Raw genomic sequence first — 18,009 nt, 5'->3', positions numbered from 1 at the left:
CTTTAAACCACGTCAAGATGTAGCTAAACATTTATGAGGAGGATCTTTTCCCCTTCTCTCTGGAGTTTGCATGTTTGTTCATCTGTTACTTCCAGGGAAGGATTTAGTCCCTAGTATGATGGCTGAAATGGTGGCACACAATTCAGTGTTCTGTCAGAGGCTTACCTTCTTTCAGAGTTTGGGATAGGCTCAGGCAGTATTAAAAGCTTGCTAAGAGGATGCTGTTATATGGTTTCCTCCATTTTTGGGATCTGTTAGAAGCAGTCTAAAAATACTGGATCATCATTCCTCACACTTGTAACTACAAGACTTTCAAAAAACTGTTATTAGATATGCACCTTTTTTTCTTTCCCCTCCCTTTTTTAACCTTGCAAACTATCAGTCCTGGTACTTAATACTCTTGTATTCTTGTTCTGGCAATTTGAAGGCATTACTATTGATGCTGAATTGAGCAGTTTTTAGCATCAAATCCTCATTATTACACAGGGTTGGGTATTTTAACTTGCTGAAGAGTTGGGTATTTTAACTTGCTGAAGAGATACCCCCTAAAGTTCCTAGAAGCACTCAACCTTTGCCAAGTGCCATAAATGTGTGCAGTTTGTGCAAACTTGTCAAGAAAATGGCCTTTTATTATTTTGTTGTTTTTTAATTGGGAAACAGATTATCACTATCTCGGCACTACTTCTGTCCTTCCTGCAGCAGCATTTATTTCAGCATATGAAGTTTCTTGAAGTCCCTTGCTCAAATATTGGTTGCACATTACTGCCCAGAACTAGCTTAGGAAGGCACTTTACTATCTCATGCAACCTTATCTGCCATTCCACAACTTCATAACAAACCCATTGGAACATGAAATGACCTTGGAAAGGTATCTTTCAATCTGACACGAAGCATTCTCTTAACAGGGAACAGCACTGCTCCACAAAGAGCTGATGTTTTCAAATGGATGCTTCTAAACTGATTTTATTGTTTTTTTAAAAGAAGGAAGGGAGATGGGTGGAATATTGAATTGGAAAGGAAAATATTTTTTTAAAAACAAACCCACTCAGCTGAAGTTGAAGCACCACTCAGCTTTAGGAGGTGTATTAAGAATGTACATATGATTGTGATACTTAAGTCTAGGGTGAAAACAAGTCTTTAATTTTAATCAAAGAAAAACAGTATTTCCTCTTCCAGTTCTGATTTGTTCATTCATAAGATCTTCAAAAGCCTAAATTATTAGTGGGATTAATTGAAAGCTAGCTGGGTGTGTCAAATGGAGAAAAGAAGTGATGAAGTCTGAAGGAAGCTTTACATTTAGTTGTATTGTTCTTGATATCATAATGTGATGCTTCTATATGGAAAATATTCCAGGACCCTTTCAGTCCCCAGAATACTGCTCCTCTGGAAAGGCTGCAAGAACACTTGAGAATCAGCAGCAGTCAAGGGGGGAGCCTTGCAGCTGTTGGGGGAATTAATGGAAGGGGTGCCTGGCCAGTAAGCTAAATGGGATTTCGGCCCAGATGCTGGACTTTACCTTGCATCAGGCCTTGCAAAAGGGTGGCGGGTGCGTGCCCATGGTGCTTTCACCTCTCGGTGAGATGGTGCCTCTCGTAGAGCAGCGCGGAGTGCCGGCCTCGGGAGCTCAGGGTGTGAGTGCCACCTGCTGGGTGCTGAGCCACTTTATATCAATTATACACCGTTTATACATATGCAGGATGCATTTGTGTTTATGTACATACGCTATGTTTATGCATGTATTTATTTGCATGCAGGTGTACAGCTTTTCCCAGACATGTTCTTGGGTGAAACTCTGAAACCTTCCCAAGACAAACCTAAGTTCCTCACCTTCTGAGGACTTAGCACAGCTTGTGTTTGGTGACACTCAAACGGGACTTGGGCTTTGAATTTCAGGGGTAAAGGGGAGGTTTTGATACTGCTGACATTTAATTCTGCCTTTGTTTTATTGAAGGCAAGCGAGAATTTTCAGCTGTATAGCTCATGGCTCATGGTGTGGTAAGCTTTCACAAGCACCTCAATGGTCAAACACCAGGCTGGGGAGATAGAACTGAAATGGAGGCCTAACAAACCAAATTCAACTTTGTCCATGTACCACTTCAATGTAAAATCTTCACAGCATTGCCGATTTTATATTTTTCTTCATCTTAACTCACATATGTCCAAAAGATTTATGATCATCCCACCTGGATATGAAATATCACTCCTCATTTAAATTAACTGCAGACCTATAGGACTTGCAGAACATTGATGGACTTTTTTTTCCCCTCCATTTTAAAGAATACATTTTTCATATTCACTCTCTAACATTTGCATGGAAGAGTAAAATATAAAAGTTTGATTCTGACCTAGAATTGCTACACAATAAATCCAAATCTGACATCATTCCCAGCAATGATTTTCCAGTTTCCACTAGCTTCCACCTCTCCTAGCCTACTGGGGCATTGGCTGGAATGATGTTTAAACACCAGTTTGATACAGCTGAATACTGAGTGATATCTGTTGCAGCACCAAGGCTTGTAGTTGTTCTGTGTTGTACTGACAGTATTAGGGAAAGATGTGCAGCCCTGGGTATTGGGGCTTTGCTGGACAGCTAACCTCATTAAGGCTTTATTGCTTACTTATTTTGTGGTGTGCTGGTGCCAGATGAGTCTTTTACCCTGTCTGTGGATTAGGAGTGGGTCCAAGCTGAGCTATAAAAGTTTTCAGGAAACTTTTAAATGCTTTCAGCTGGAAAACCTATATTGACGTACTCTTGTGATAAATTGATAAAACGCTTCACATGGTTTTGAAAGCGTATTCCATGACTTGAGATCTGTACTTTCAAGAGTGCATAACAGTCAGGAATGAGTTGATGGAGCAAAAAGCAAGTAGTGTAATTGCAGAGTTCATCTTCAAGTGTGATTCTAGCAAAAAGAAAAAGGCACCTGCCATTTCAAGAGGGATTGCAAGATAGATTTTTGAGGAAGGGGACCCAATAATAATGCATAACTCAAGTTCACTGTCCCCTAAAACGTTTACAGTTAATTTGATGCTTGACAAATTGTGATTTCAGTGTCTGGTGAAGAAGCAATTGACCCTAAAATTGCTGCCTGAAGCTGAACCAACGTTTTCAGTTTCATAACCAGTGTCATGCAAAAACAGTATGTGAAGAGGAACACGGGAAATGCAGAATGTCCCTGTGGTCTTGCTCTTGTGTATCTCTCCTCCCCCTGACCCAAGCAACTGGCATGTGGTGTAGGCAGTGGATGCTGCTGCAATTCTCAAGGCAATTTGCATCTCATTCATTCATCCCTCCCATTATGGCATATTGTGACCTTTTTTCTCCCCTCAAACCTTCTGAGCTGATAATGGAACTCTGCCCCTTATAACATGTCAAACTTCAACAACCACGTCCTGTTTTGTCTCAGAAGTGTATCTGCAGTATTGTCAATGGGCATGCTGCTCTCCTGTCCCCTCCCCATTCTAAATAAACCAGTTCAGCAGCTCTCCTGCATGAATTCTGCCAGCTCTGAGTCATCCATACATTTTTGTTTTGTTCCTTCCTCGTGTTTTTGCACACCATGTTTCCCGCCATTCCCACCTACTCAACATCTGCTTTCATGTGATCTCTCATATCCTGATAAATTTCTTAATTTTAAGCTTGCTCCATGCCACCATCAAAATCTCACTTTCCTTAATATGAAGGCCTGTGTCCAGTCAGGTATCTCAATGGCCTTTACAGTCCTTGGGAGTACCCTGAAGTCGTGTCTGCTCCAGTAAAAATGTTCTCCAGTAATCTCAGCTTCCCTTGCAGAGGTAAAAGACAGGTAATATCTTGAGGGCAGTCTGTAACTACAGTCACACTGACAGTAATGGTGCATGGTTGCAGCTCTGGGGAAGGACTGGGGTACACAAGACTGACAAGATAAATCAGAAATGAAGGCAAATCTTTTGCAATCTCTTTTCCCTTTCCTCTCCAATATTCTTCACAAGAAGGCACTGGAATGTCTCCTACTGTAAAAGCACTCCTACAAAAACAGCAACAACAACAACAACAAAAAGTTGTTTGCTAGCAAAGTGGTAAATATGTGAGCAATCATCTCCCTTTTTCTGCAGCATTTCGTGCTGTCTTATTAATGGGCCGTGAAGGCTGAGGAGGAGGTAACTCATCAGCCATTATCCATCGAAGTAGGGGAGCTGCCAATTAGTTGCTTGTGCCAGTTTCATTTTCTTTTTTGACACTAAGAGATAAATTTGCCTTCATATGGCATAGTTTCTGCAGAGATCAAATAGAAACCACATCCCCGCCCTCCTGAGTTGCTTTGAGATTTATGGAGGTGAAAATGAAAGTCCCTTTACTGGTACCCAGAAAAAGAGCATTGAGTTGTGAAGATGTTCCTGAGAACAGTTGGTTTGGAGAATTTGTATGATTGAAACATGTGAACTGAGAAGATATGTCCCAATCTGTTGGAAGGGACTTTGCCATGGCCTTTGGCTTTTTGACATCTTGTCAGCCTTGGCCTGGTGATCAATCTGATGGTCACAGAGCTGCTGGGAGATGATGACAGCATTTCCTTCACTGCCTCCTTTCCTTCCACCTCAGGCTTTAGCACTCTCCTCGCCTGCTCATCTGTGCTCAGGACCTTGTGCACTTCCTGAACTTGCACATGCAGTTGATTTCTCTAGTCAAAAGAAGAGTATGCCTTTGTCTGCCCTTACATACACACATGCAGTTTGTTTAGGTTATCCCATAGCAATTGGCATTTTGTAGCTATCTCTTTAAAGCATTTTGTCTCCAAAGGAATAATAATGAAAAAAACCCCAACCAAACAGAAAAGCAAAAAAGCCCCAAATGCTAAATTGGTCGAGTGTTTTGGAACAGTTGCCAAAAGAAATCAATGCTGAGCCTGGGAAAGCTGTAAAATTCTTTCTTGGGTTTTTATTAGTAGGAGAGAAGTGACACACACTGAGTTTGGTCACTCAGACACTGTTCAAAGTCCAAATTGAAAAAAAAAAGTTGTTTCAGCTTGGGTGTTCTTGATGATTTGCAGATGTGTAATAGTGCATAGATACTCAGCTGTGGGGTAGGCTGCAGGTTCCCTTAATTGCAAAGAATAAATTACCAATCCCCCATCCATGACTGAGGATTCTGAAACTGAGCAGTTGCTGTGGTGGCTTTGCCTTACTTCCTTGCAAATGTTACATCTCCTCATCAAGGATTTTGAAATGTCAGCAGTATAAGAGAAAGTAATATACCTTTTACTATTTGTGATACTGCACACCTGTTACTGCCTGATGGGGGAAGTACAGTAGAAAGTTTTTTTTCTTAAAAAGACATTTTTCTCCCCTCACAAAATGTTCCTTCTGAGGTCAGCCTTGACAGATCTTTATTAGATTGTAATTATTGTTCTTTTATTAACATGGATGTTGTGAGGGTCTTTTATTTCTTTCTAGAATAAATTGGAGAGTGGAGGGTTGTTTATGTTCAGTCCATTTAATGAGTTACCTGAAACTGTCTTGTAATGCAGACTTAACAGAAAGCAGTAGTGTTGTGTTGTTCATTGAATCTTAAGAGGTTTTTTTTTCTTCTTTTTCTCTTCATTTTCCTGCTGATGGCTATGACTTGCTGAAACCATGGATTTCACAAACTGGATGAACGGCTGCCTCCTGGAATATGGATAATTATGGTGAGTGTGCAAAATGAGTATCACTTCTGCTTGCTTGGGAGAAAGAGGAGAATGTTATGTATTGGAAGCTGTGCTTGATGAAAATTAAGGCTGTTTTTGCAGTGTTGGTTTTGTCAATGCAACAGGCAAAGCTTACTAAATTTCAAATTATTTTTGATGAAGTGGCTTTTTTTTTTTCCTTATTCTGTTTTATCACTGGCACAGATGAAGGAATTAACATACTTTGGATTAATTTGAAATAGTGTCATGTTATGGGATTGAGTGTTATTGTCTTTGTAATAACTTTTAAATTACTTTTCTGTAAGACATGCTGTGAAGCAACAGCTTAGAACATTTTAATTTTTCTTTTCTGACTTATTCAGTTGATTCTGCAAACAGTTCAGACAGAAGATTCATTGGATGGCTTTTTAGAAAAGCACTGTGTCACTGTCCTTACTGTTCCTAGTACTGGTGTTGCCTGTGGTGTGAACTTTTAAGGGATGATGTGTTGATAACATGTTTGTATTAAATATTGTAAAAGAATTTTCTACAAAAAGGTCTTCCATCACAAGTAGTCTCTGGGGAGGTTTCTTTTTATAAAATGAAAAAAAGCGCAGAGCTCTGTCAGGGTCACACTCTTTCCTTGTGTGCAGATGCCAGACCTGCAGAATATTCTTCTGGGGGTATCTGCTGTTGCTATCTGAGGAGGAGATTTTGGCCCTTTGGGCTTTTAATAAAGGTGGCTGGACTGCTTCAGGGAAAACATTTGCTTTGAATGTATCAACCTGGAGATCTGCTCCAGGAGCATGGTTGGAGGAGGTAGTATTTACCCAGTGTTGTCTGTAGGAGTAAAGAAGCTGCCTCTGAGCACTGAGGGGAGGTTGGCAGATTAGCAGTCTTGGGATTTATCTCTGAGCTATTTAGACCTAGCAGAAGTGACTTGTTGCTACTAATAGGTTTAATTAGGGAAAACAACTTGCTTCACCTCTCACTGTGTGGTGACAACCTTGCTTATGCACAGCCTTAAGTTTTGAGGGACAAGACAAATGTGATTTGGGAGCAGTGTTGGCTGTGTGTCCTATCTCAGAATGAGGTGAGTGTTCCTGGTGTGGTGATGGCCCTGTCCTGGGTAAGGCGTGGGAGTGAGTGTAGGGCTGGCACTGGCTACTTGCTGACAGATTGTGGCTGACTTTAGCTGGTACACACCTCTTCTGGGGGGAGGGAGGAAGGTTGACATTGGCTCTTTTTCCCTCTCCTTTTTCAGTTTCTTGAGTGTGCACAATCTGCATCACCTGCATTCTTGCGCTGTTGCAAAGAGCCTAAGACGAAAAGATGGACATCAAACTTAAGAATTTCTTATCAGGGACTGATTTAGAGAAAATTTGAGATAAAGCCCGATAGTTTACTTTCAAGTATTTCTGAAGTATTGTTGCTTAATCCTTTTTATTGATCCATAGCTTATGCTGGGAAGCTCTTGTCTCAGGGCGATTTCCAGAGTGCTGGAGGAGGATAATGGCATTAACCACATATCACGTGACCTTTTAGGCAGGATGAACATTTGTTGCACTACTGCATTTACCTTCACTCTTAGTTCTGGTTATGTCTTTTATTCTTCAGCTGCATGTCTTAAGAGTGCTGTTAAGAAGCCTTCTGCATGACTGTACATGGTGATTTGGTGATGAGTAGCAGTAAGGTCTGTAAGGCGACTGCTGCTTTGGATTGCTGTCCTTTGATGTGCTAAGGAGCCTTAAGGAGCCTGAGAGAGCAATAGCTTCTGGGGCCAGGAAGCAATGCATATTTCCTGTGATGGACACACTGCTCAAAACTCTTTGAGTCTGAAAACTAGCAGACTGCATTCCTCATAGCTTTGCTCCAGCATGTATCTTGCTTTTTTGGCCTATTTTGTAATATGCATGAATAATTGGCTCTCATGTTGCACCTATATAAAGAGATGCTTCTTCCATGTCTGGAAATGCAGTACTGAGTGCTGAAGTGCTGCCATCACCATGGCACATCAGGGAAAGTTTGATGTGATCACATGGGTGAGTTTTCCACCCAAGTTTTATTCTTAGATTTGTTTTTCACTTTCACTCTGATTTGGTTATATTTGAATTTTTGGCAAATGCTGTTAGCAAAGTTAAAATCTGAAACAGCAATCTAAATCACAGAGCAAAGTGTACTTTGCATAAACAGATAAATAGCAGAGCTAAAAGTATAAAGAGTGCTTTCTTTTCACTGAAAGAGTGACATCATTGCAGGCTCTTCTCAGTGGTGGAAGGCCAAGAGACAGTGGATACCAGCTGAAATGAGAGAAGTTCACACTGGTTACAAGGATAAAGTGTTTTCACTGAGGACAGACAGTTGGATAAGGACACAGGTTGTCTGGTGAGGCTGTGCAGTCTCCAACTGGGAGTTTTCAGGACCTGACTGAACAAAGCCCTGAGCTGGATCTCACAGCTGGCCCTACTTGAAGCAGAAGCCTGGACCTCATGAGCCTCCTCCTAGCCTGAATTAATTTGTGATCCATTAAAAAACACTTGAGGTTCCAGGTAGCTATATGCTGGGAAAAAGAGTAAAACAGGAAGAGTTAAGTGGCAAGGTCATGGACAGTGTTGTGATGACAGCAAGTTGTTGGGGGCTGCTATAAGATGAAAAGGGATGTAGCATCTGGAGTGCTGTCTGGGGCTGCCTGTGAAGGTTTGTTGCTTTTGGTTTTTAATTGAGCAAAGCAATTAAAACTTGATGCTTGCTGCTTCTGAAGAAGCCCTATGCTCTTTGTCTTATGCCAATGGCAGCTGCATAACTAATCTCCAAAATTTTGGAAATAATCAGTTGACTTGTTTTTATTGGTTGACATATCACTTACCTTGTGAGAAGAGATTTCAGAAGAAGTAAATTCTTCATGCAGAAGATTTCCAGTCTTTAAGGGATTTTTTTGTTTAGTCAGTTGTTTAGTTTCTTTTTTTTTTTTTTTTTTAATATATTGATATATGGCTATTTGCATTCCTTCAAAAATTGTGTGAGAGTACAAATAGGAGGTGGATGAAAATCTGTGGGTTGATCAGACTGAACATGATCCAGCTCCCCAAAGTGATGTAGGTGCTTATAGGTGGTTATGTGAAGCCAAACAGTGCTTCTGTAGAGGGGGAGAAAAGTGGTCAAGGTACTGATACAACCATTCAGGGTGAAACAGTGAACCTATAAAGAGGAGTGGACATCTCAGAGATGACAGCAGCACCTTTGGAGGACCAAAGCGTTGCTAATGGTTTACACAACCCTCCAAGTGTGTTTTTCTCTGTGTTTTCAGGAAGATGGATTGCAACACTGGAGTTAGTCTGGCAAACATGTGAAAGAAAACAGAAAATTTCTAATTTTTCTTTCTCCTGGAAGGGCATTAGTTTAGATTGACTTTCCTCCGTTGTGTTTGGAGGCAATACAGGTGAATGTGGAAAGCAACAGTTAGTAAATCCAAATGGGATTTTAAAAGTTTTTGCTGAGTTTTGCACTTCTTGAACCACTTTTCTATCTGCTTCCACCCACGTGCTTAGTGAACTGTCATTCTTGCCAGTCATGCCCCAGCTGTGATGGGATGCAGTCAGTGGGTGGGCTCCCAGCAAGGCCAGAGATTCATCCCTTTCATGTTCTGAGACTGAAAGCCATCAGGAATATTGCTGTGAAACTGAAAGCTTTAGATTTTAGGCTTAACTTTACGTTGTCTGTAACCACTGTGCTCCGTGTGTCTGCACAGTGTTTCCAGAGTTACACTTGTGTGACTGTAGTGGCTTTGTGTCCACTTTTCCTACAGCACTAGATACTACACTGAGTAATTTGCCTTTTCTTTTAATTTCTTTTATACATATGCAAAGCCTTTGTATTTGTTCTTCTCTGTGTTTTTCCCATAGCTGGTTATTTTCAGCTGTTGCATGGATAATAGTGCTGATGAATAAGTATTTAGTCTGACACATAAAAGCATAGCCATAAAGAAAATGAAGCAGGGAAAATTACAGTGGCAAAGGTTCCTAAATTATAGTTGTACAGGAAGATTTTGATAAGGAAGTAGTTAAACATTGTTATTTAGTCAAACCTACAACTGTAGCTGCTGCTTCGATTGTGTCCTCCTTTTGCTGACATTTAATTTGTGTGGTTGGTGACATATTCTTCCTTCTAATAAAGTCCCTGTTTTATTGAACCAGAAGCTTGTGGAAGTATATGGGTGTGTTCTTCCAGATGGTTTTAGGTGAGGAGTGAAACAATTGCTAATTATTTTCAGATTTACTTGTAAAGGAAATGTTAGGTGCTTGCTATTAAGTGCTTACTCACTGTTAAAAAAATAAACAAACAAAACCAAGACACAAATCAATCTTTCCATCTGGGAGCAGATACGTGCCCAGTTTAGATACACTGGAAGGCAAACGTAATAGGACTGAACCAGGATGTTCACAGACTGAAGCATGGATGTTTGAGCAGGCTGTGTACTTGCTACAGCTGCAAAGCCCATTGCTTTTATGGCTGCAGTATGTTTGCTCACAAGCCCCAGCTCTGACAAACAGATTGTGATTATCGTCCCATGCATGCTTGTCGTGGGGTCGAGCGGTCACTTGTCAGCATGATGGTGAGTACAAGCCACCATCTCCTAGCAGCAGGTCTCATGTTTGAAGAGCTTTGCTTGCTTTTAGAACATCCCAGCAGTAACGTGCAAGACTCAAAGACCATCTTTCATCCACAAGGCTGTGGGACCAAGGAAATGTCCTATGTAGGCTTTTCACAGAAATAAGGAGTGAGTAGGGCCCTTCAGGGAAAAAGAAAACTTTCACCGACCATCACAGATGCTGTATTTTCTCTTCTGGAAATAGCCATTAGGATCTGTGTTGGTGGTAGGTCAAAACTTCCCTTTGACTCTCCTCCCAGCCAGTTCATAAAATGCCTTAAGGCAAGCTGGGTTACTGTGGTTAATTTTGTTTGAACAGGATGGATCATTGTGAGCAAAAGGTAGCTTTCAGTGGTAAAGATAACTGCCTTTGTGCTTATCTTAACTCCATGAAGCTATTACCATAGGTTTGTTAGGAAAAGAATGAGGTGAAGGCAGTGGCCTGGACTGAGCAAAGGCTAAAGCAATCAGTGATAGTTCTGCTGTCAGCAGAATTGCATTGCTGGGAATTGGGTCTGAGGCTTTGCACAACTTTATTGTCTGCTTGGCTTCCAGCTGCTCCTGCAAGCGTGTCCTTCAATAAGCTAAGGAAAGGCCAAGGGTTGTCTGCCTGCAATTTCTGCCTGCCCTTTGCATTGTGAGGCCAGTTCAGAGTGGGGCCAGAATACTGCAGAACTGTTTGTGGTGGAGCCTGAGATAAATGGGTTTACCCAGTATCCATGAGGCTGCTCAGTTTGGATCTTGGCAACTTGGCTCCTTTTTCTTCTTTTTCTTTCTCACCAGAATAGTTGTGCTGGGGTTTGGTGTTGTTGAGTCCTATTTTTAACACCAAAGCTCGCTTATCTCTCATTGAATGTGTGGTATGCTTCATTTGAGAGAGGAGGCATTTTATCAACTGTCACAAATGAGCCTTCTTGCTAGAGCTAATTTCAACCAACTGAAAAAGGATTCTTCCTATTTAATTTTAATTTACATGTGCAAAATTTTCATAAAGTTGGAATCAGTACAGTTTATTGTCAAAATAAAGAGATGTGGGACCCAGCCATAGTTCTTTCAACCCAGCATTATGTTTGTCATATGCTATTACAAGTATTCATGTGCACTTAATTTATTTCAAATATTGTGGGTCTTTACACCAAACTATTATATCTGTAGAGGAATAAAAATTCCTGTGCAGTTGCCTAGTATTTTTTACTTTATGCAGAGATATAATTGCTGGACAGTATATATTTTTGCATTAAAGACAGTTACTGCAGCTGTTTGAGTCCTGTCATGTTTATGCATGACCAGATATCATAGTCAGCTGTAAAAGTTTGCTGCAAGGAGAGCTTTCATTTTGCAGTCTTGGGAAGTGGGCTCCATCTAGTGTTTAAATTAAAGATTAGACTCCAGTTCCTTTTCTTAAATGCCCTTGCTGTGTGGAGAAAGGACACAGAGGAGGAATTGTGATAGGCATTGCTTTCGCTGATGATTCTCTAGAATGAGACTTTTTCCAGTACAGCCACTACTGGAATAGAACCTGAAACATTGCATCTGTTCTATATGTGCACATGAAGCTAAAATAATTATTTTATGAAATAGCACATGGATAATAAGAAATTAAACCAGCATGGCAATGATGTGATCCTGGAATATTTTGTGGTTAGTTCTTCTCACAGTGTTTGATGTGGCATGTTGGAAACTAGCCTGGTCATCCATAAAATCAAAATTAGGAAACTAATTGTGGGGTTTTTTTTATGATGTAATGGATTTTGAAATGTGTATTGGGTATTAATATCCAGTCATCAGAGTATCTTTCAATATCTAATGCTTCTATAAAGAAGCATGTGGAATTCCAACCTTTATTTTTATAATTTTCTCAGTATTTCAGTTTTTGTAATATTTAACCCTCTCTCAAATGCTACTTAATTTTTTTATTAAAAAGGATATTGCATTGTGAACTATTTTTAACTAAAATAGAATAGTAATTGATAGTTAATCTATTATGTCTCCAGTGCCCTATTAATAAATGCTATGAAACAGAGACAAGAAATACCAATAAGATTTTTTTTTTTTTAAATCAGAACAACTTGAGAAAGTTTTTAAATACCTAAGTCTGAAAGCAGATTTACTTACTACACTCCATACTTAAGAAGCAGGAACTCAGAATTTTAATCAAGAGGGCACAACCAAAACCTGCAGAGAGGAAAACCTGGGCTGTCTGAGGACTGTTTAGTTTTTAGTACAGCGGGGTTTTGTCCAGTTGTGATTTTCCCCTCTCCTTAAAGGGACATTTGGGGCCGCTTAAACAAGCTTTTACCCTGAGCAGTCTGGCACTTTGCAGCACTTGGAGACGGACAGGAAAGATGCAGGTGGGCACCATGGCTGGGCTGAGTGTGACTGCATGCCCGAGCCAGCAGCCCCTCCCTCCCTGCCTGCACGGGAGTGTTGCCAACCTCTGCCCTTACTCAAAGGCACGGTCAGATTGTGAGTGTTGCCCTCGTGTTGCTCACACTGCGGGCTGCAGAGCTGCCTGCCCTTGCGAGGTGGAGGAGATCCCCCACGCAAATCCCCAGGCAGCTCCTGGCTTATTTTCTGGCAGTTGCCTGAGAAGTGTGGAGCAGGGGCTGGGATCCAGGCCTGAGTCATTGGCAAAGAGCCTGTTGTTGTTTCATCTGTAAAATATTTGGGGTCTGGTCTTTCCAGTTGACACTTGTGAGCTGAGTGCAGACAAAGTTAATGGGAAACATCTGGTGCCAGGAGGGAGTGGCGAGATGGCACCTTGGCCACGGGGAAATGGGGAGCTGTTGTGGTGGGGTGCAGGGTTGCCCATGTGTCTGCCATGCTGGGGAAAGGATTAGGAGCTGAAAGGGACAGCCATGGCAGTGGGATGTGGGTGATGAAACCACCTGGGCATTGGGCACCACTGCCACGCCCTGGAGCCTCCCTGAGTTGGACTGTGCTGGTGTCATTTGGCTGAGGAAGACAGCCAGAAGTTGTGCGGTGGGCTAAAGTATGTATACATACACACACTTTCTTGACAGCTCATAGTTTGTTGTTGTTGCTTATGTTGCTTTTTTTTGTTTGTTTGTTTAGGCTTTTGAGACACTGGTGTACTTGGCAACCTCTAAACTTCCCCTATAGGTGTAAACTTGGTCTCTCAACCTCACTAGAGATGATGGCACTGGAATAGACATCTGGATTTCTTTTACTATTAGATGCTGTCTTCTGTAGGAAAAGAAAAAAACCCCACATTTATTTATCTGTGGAATTTTTCTAAAATATAAAATACCATATTGTTAAATTAGTTTTCCATGTTACTTAATTTCACCTGTTGCTTTTTATAGAAGTGAAGGACAATGAAAGCAAACATGTTTGTGTCACTTGGGGCTTCTGGGTCTTATGTTAATCCTGTAGATCACTACATATTTTGTGGATTTTGTGTTTATGTTACCTATGTAGAAGCTGTGGTTATATTTCAATTTCTAAACAAAAGTCAGGAATGCCTGTGTTTTCCTTAAATCCTTTTATCACTTTAAGCATAATGAAACCTGGGCAAAATCTAAACTGCTGCTGTACCTTTAAAATATATTTGTAAGACTGCAGACCAAAAAGGCAAGGAGGCAAGGCAGTAATTATTTTTTTTTTTTGGTCTGCCATCAACCGAAACACTGCACCACGCACAAATGCCCTTTGCATGGTAACCAACACCGCACTTTGAGCTGAAGCTAGAATTGAACACAAAGGTCCTACAGGTGGCTTTTGTTGTTACTTGCCAGGTAACAGGATGGGAGTCTTCACTCATGTTGTTGCTTTTAATCTTCAAGAGGTGAGCTGTGAACCTCTGCTTGTCGTGTCCAACACTGCTGGGATCACAGTGGTGGTGTCTCATGACCAAGTGAGTTGGTTTGCTGCTGGCAGGGGACATAAGGTCCCAGAGTAGTTGTTCTTCTCCTCCAACATGGCCTCATGGCACAACTGCACCAGTACTTCATGGCTGGGTCCAGGACAGTATGTAGTAAAACTCTACGGAGGAGGGAAAAAGCTCAGGAAGGCTGGATTTAGCCATGAGGGTTGGCAGCAGGCAATGTGGTGGTGGCACCAGGGGAAGCTTGTGAGTCCTGTGGGTTGCTGCATCCACCAGGTCTCTCTGCTGAGCATGGAAGAGACTAAAGGAACAAAGCAAATGCCAGATAGTCGCTCTGCACTGCAAAATGGGAAATCTGAGGGTAATGTAGAAGAGAGATGCTTTGCTGTACTTGGAGAGCTGTTCCAGAGTTCGTGACAGGAATCGAAAAGGAAAGCATAGCCTTGAGAACATGAGGTTGGAAAGGTTGTTTTGGTACATGAAAAATGGATTTGGAGCTTTCTGATCATTCGTGTTGCACTGTTAGAGAAATGAAATGCTAACACAGAGATGGAATGGAAAAGAGCAGAAATAATTCATGGTTTGAAGTAGTGTATGTCATGAAGATGATGTAATTATTCCTAACCTATTTAACCTGAAAGAAAAAGAAAGCTATAAATAAAAGGGTTGGGAGGAGGAGAAGGAGAAAGTGTTTGACCAATAAGACAACTTAACTATTTTAGACTTGGTATCTCCAAATAAAATTATGGAATAAAATAATTTGTCATGTACCTGTTCTCTTTTAAGGTAGCGGTAACAAATATGTAATGCACTGTGGAAGTAAATAATAGGGGTAGACAGCTGGCATCAGCTAACTGATGTGTTGGGTAGTGTATCGAGAGAGAGAGAGAATGCACTAATACATCAATTAATTAGACTGAGTGCTAAGATTCTTAATTTAGACCAGAGGTATTTTTAAGGTGTGTAGATGTGGCACTTAAGGATGAGTTAAGCAGTGGATTTGGCAGTGGTAGGTTAACTTAGACTCGATGGTCTGAAGGTCTTTTCCAACATAAACCATTTTGCAACAAGCATTTCAGACTGTGGTGTGATCAGGTCCTGGCTGTTAATGTTCCCTCAGCATGATGGGTTAAGCACCTGTGTCACAGTAGACGTATGTTCACCTCTCTTGCACTTTTGTCCCCTTTTTCACACAAACTTGAGCCTGCTGGCCTGGGAGCTGGACCCAACTAGCACCTACAGTTTTGCATTGGTTTTGGTTACCTGACTTGAACTCCTTTCTTGCTCTGCTGGAGATTGATGTCTTTGGTAGCCACACAACCTCTTGGGTCTGTGCCATGGTAGCATGTGACATTGGAAATTTATGAGCCAGAAATAGGCTGCTAAAAGGACATTCTCTTGAACTGAAGGAAGAGAAATAGGGAAGGCAACTTTAATGTCCTGAGATTGAGAGGATTGGCTTCATGACCTAAACCATTGCTTTTATCATTAAATTTTCTTTTTAGTTGGGAAAGAGATGCTATCATCCTCCTTCTTAATGTGCCCGTAAGAAATAAAAGCAAAAATCATTGTATTGTAGCTCTGTTCTTGTGAATTTGATATTGTGAAGTGTCTTGCTTTTGGTTTCTTCTATGCTGAGAGAGACATAAATCATTCCTGAAAGAAAGCTTGCTCTAATTTGTAGACATGAAACTGGTACAAATTTGCCTGTTATTGCTGACGTCATTTCTTCTTTGTCTGATCTCTTTCACTTGGCATTAAAATCTTATTACTGTATCTCATTTAAAAATTGCTACAGCTAATAGAGAAAACCTTTGCTTTAAGTGTTTTGTTGGCTTGATCTAATCTATGTCCTTAATGTCTGCTCTGGGACTGGATCCAGATCTTCAGTGCTGACAAGTGCCTTTTAACATCATTTATTTATTATGGGGAAAACAATTTAAAAGCTTAGTTATTAAAGCCACTTTTTATAGGGGAAAGTAATGAAATTACCTGGTTTGAAGGTAGAAGTTACACAACTTAATATATAGTTTTAAATAGCATTATTAAACCCGAATACACACGATTAAAATAATTTGAGGTTTATTTGGTTACAAAACCCAAGCAGAGTTTCTACTAAAATGAGACTTTGTAATGCAATGGCCAAAAGTTGCTGCTCTGTCAGCAGTGCAGTTTGCAGGTTACAAGTAATCCAGGTTTTATTAGTTTGCTATGCCAGACTGCCTGCCCTTGCACTAAGGCCCTTTTGCTTGAAGCCCAAGCAGGTTTGCAGCTATTCTCCATTAAAAAATAGGCATGAGGTTAATTGGAGTTATCTGGGGGCTGATTGCTGTGTAAATAGCAGTATAAAACTAGATTGAACTAGAATATGCAATAAGATTTGTAATGGTTTTATCCTTCTCAAATTTCTGCTTTGCTCTGAAGTTATAAGGGTGCAACAAATACCAAAAAGCTTTTGGTCCTAGAAAAATGGTATGTGATCTAAATTCAGCAATTAAAACATACATGTTCTTGTATACAAAAAAAAATTATAACTTTGTTTTGTTTTGTTGTTGTTGTTTTTAAGAATTCACAATACAATGTTGAATTAATGAGAATTTCTTTTTCTTGATAGTTTTGGTTAAGGGAAGAGTTGACAACTAGTCAACTGGTGTGTAAAAGAAAGTGATGAGTTAATGTTGTGAAAGAAGAAAAGTAGTTTCATTAATTCCAGGGGTGATTTTACTTTTTGTTTGATTTAATGGCTTTCACGCTTTGATTTTCATTAGCATGCAAATATTCTTCCTTGCTGTGCTCAGTGTTGAAAAAGATAAAATAAAGCAAAATAGAAAGAGAATCTATGAAGACAAATCTTTTTCTTCCAAAGGAAAATGTAAATGTTATCAGTACTAGAAGAAATAATAATAAAAAAGTATGCTTCTCAGAAAAGTGCAATAATCAGAGTTTGAATATTTCAAGAACAATTTTGTTGTTACATCAAAATAGCTCAATCAGAGCAGGAAAAAGTCAGTATTGATAAATGATGATGCCACCAAGTGAGATATTTCAGGCAGTATTGTCACCAAAGTGTATTTATAGAGCTCACAGGAGCTAATCAATTCTAGACTGCACAGGAGTGGTAACTTTCCTGGTTGGGATTATTTTACCTGCTGTATGTCAATGTGTTTATTTTTTAATAGAAAAGAAACCATCACTTCTAGGATATTTGGAAATGAGAACTTTGACATCCAATATGAAATACACTACTATTTCTTTTTTCTGGAGGGAGGTGGGATAAAAAAGCCTCCTTTTTTTGTTGAGAGAAAATAGTCCTTTAACTTTTTTACAAAGGAAATGTGCCTTGAAAAATCCACTTTTCAGATCAGCCTGTTTTATAACTGCATACATAAGTTGCAATAGGAATTTGGTTGCTTTGCATGTAAAATTTAGTGTTGCTGATGTTACACTGGTACTACTCTGTATATTATTAAAATGGCTTGCTGCAACATTTCCAGCTTAAAAAAAATGTAAGTGGGAAAAGCCCTGTTGCTTGAAACCTGCTGGCAAGAAGTTAGGTGAGGGAAGGGTGTGTGCATTAAGAGGAGTTGCAGTCTGAAAGGGAAGCAGAAGATGCAGAGGCCATCAAGCAAATAAATTAGGCAGTGTTCATGTACGTACTCCACATTTGCTTAAGACAGAGTGTGTGAGGGGCATCAATGTCAAAAGGCTCTCTTACATGGTTAAGTGACTTTATAATTGTTGGATTATTAGGAAGAAATTCTTTACTGTGAAAATGTTGAAGCACTGGAAGAGGTTGCCCAGAGAAGCCATCAATGGCCCATCCCTGGAAGTGTTCAAGGCCAGATGGGATAAAACTTTGAGCAACCTGG

General features: G+C 40.3%; 1 protein-coding gene across 2 annotated transcripts in view; it reads left to right on the top strand.

Annotated features, from left to right (window-relative positions):
• EPB41L3 (erythrocyte membrane protein band 4.1 like 3) overlaps nt 1–18,009 on the top strand; it is a 141,976-nt gene that overhangs the window by 1,500 nt on the left and 122,467 nt on the right. The window contains exon 1 of one of the 2 annotated variants that reach the window (XM_021525197.3): nt 5,095–5,666. The exons of the other annotated variant lie outside the window; for it this stretch is intronic. The gene's annotated coding sequence lies outside the window, so the exon portion shown is untranslated. Of the gene's footprint in view, nt 1–5,094; nt 5,667–18,009 lie in introns of those variants that run through there. 2 annotated transcript variants of the gene reach the window in all.

Source organism: Lonchura striata, chromosome 1 (genome assembly GCF_046129695.1).
Source record: "Lonchura striata isolate bLonStr1 chromosome 1, bLonStr1.mat, whole genome shotgun sequence".
In the NCBI taxonomy this organism is placed as follows: Eukaryota; Metazoa; Chordata; class Aves; order Passeriformes; family Estrildidae; genus Lonchura; species Lonchura striata.
Note: the sequence above shows the minus strand (reverse complement) of the source record. Positions and strands in the feature narration are given on the sequence as shown.